This window comes from Colobus angolensis, unplaced genomic scaffold, assembly GCF_000951035.1.
Source record: "Colobus angolensis palliatus isolate OR3802 unplaced genomic scaffold, Cang.pa_1.0 Scaffold13, whole genome shotgun sequence".
In the NCBI taxonomy this organism is placed as follows: domain Eukaryota; kingdom Metazoa; phylum Chordata; class Mammalia; order Primates; family Cercopithecidae; genus Colobus; species Colobus angolensis.
Genome location: NW_012114252.1, coordinates 14,024,533 through 14,025,779, shown reverse-complemented (window position 1 = coordinate 14,025,779; position 1,247 = coordinate 14,024,533).

The window sequence follows — 1,247 nt, the reverse complement described above, 5'->3', positions numbered from 1 at the left end:
AACGTGTAGTTTTGTTACATAGGTACACCTGTGCCATGGTGGTTTGCTGTACCTATTAATCCGTCATCTAGGTTTTCAGCCCCTCACGCACTCCCTATTTGTCCTAATGCTCTCCATACCTTTTACTTAACCAACAGCTAACAGCCCAGTTAGAATGAAAAGTTGTGTGAGAGAAAAGGAGTTTGTTAAGTTCACCAGCAACCAAATCTCCAAGATTTTAATGGTAATCATAATGTTTTATAAATCAAAAAATAAGTGAGATAACCAAGATAGCTGGAACTGAGATGGGAATTTCTGTGGCATCTGATTAACTGCCAGGAAATGACTGATTTCTCTAGAAATCGAAATGAAAAAGGAAATCAAGTAGGTTTATAATATATACCACCCCAGATTCTATGATGCACAGTACTCACCAGTTCAACCTTCTTGTGAATGAATTAGCAATGTGAATACTCAGCATATATTAATGGCTTACAAGTAAGAAATTACAAACACTCTGCGGGTTCAAAGGATCTCAAAACAGTTCAAGGGACTAGCATAAAACACGGTGAGCTTTAAGAAGAGCACACCTGTTACAATTAGATGCTGTCAAAAGCAGTGATTAGAACAGAGAGCGTTAAAAATCTGTTGTGTTTGGGTTTTGAGGACATTACCATCAGAGAAAGTTACGAAAAGAGCCCTTGAACTCTTCTGACCTCTTTTTTTCCAGACAGAATGAACAATATAAAAACAAATGCTTAGAACACACTGAACAAAACATTTCCCAACCCAACTTCAAGTAAAAGTCCATTCAGATGAGTGCACAGCTAGCAACATTGAATAGACTTATGAAGTACGCGCGGACAAGAACAGCACCGAGTGTCCTCATGGAGTGAGATGGCAACTGAATTGCAGGTCTTGTGAGTCCAGTTCTCAGAGAAAAGTGGATTCATAATTCTAAATTGTTCCAGAAAAGAAAACTAATGAGAAGTTTGTTTCATGTAGGTTCTCATTGTCATGTTTGTCAGGAGAACTAGAGAAACACAGTGTCTTTCTCCTCTTCTGAAAATGCAGACATGTCTGTGTATAGGACCATTCTGTGGCCAGCCAGCCCCTTTTTTTTTTTTTTTTTTTTTTTTTTTTTTTTTTGATTTGTAGTCTCGCTCTGTCACCCAGAGAAAAGTGGATTCATAATTCTAAATTGTTCCAGAAAAGAAAACTAATGAGAAGTTTGTTTCATGTAGGTTCTCATTGTCATGTTTGTCAGC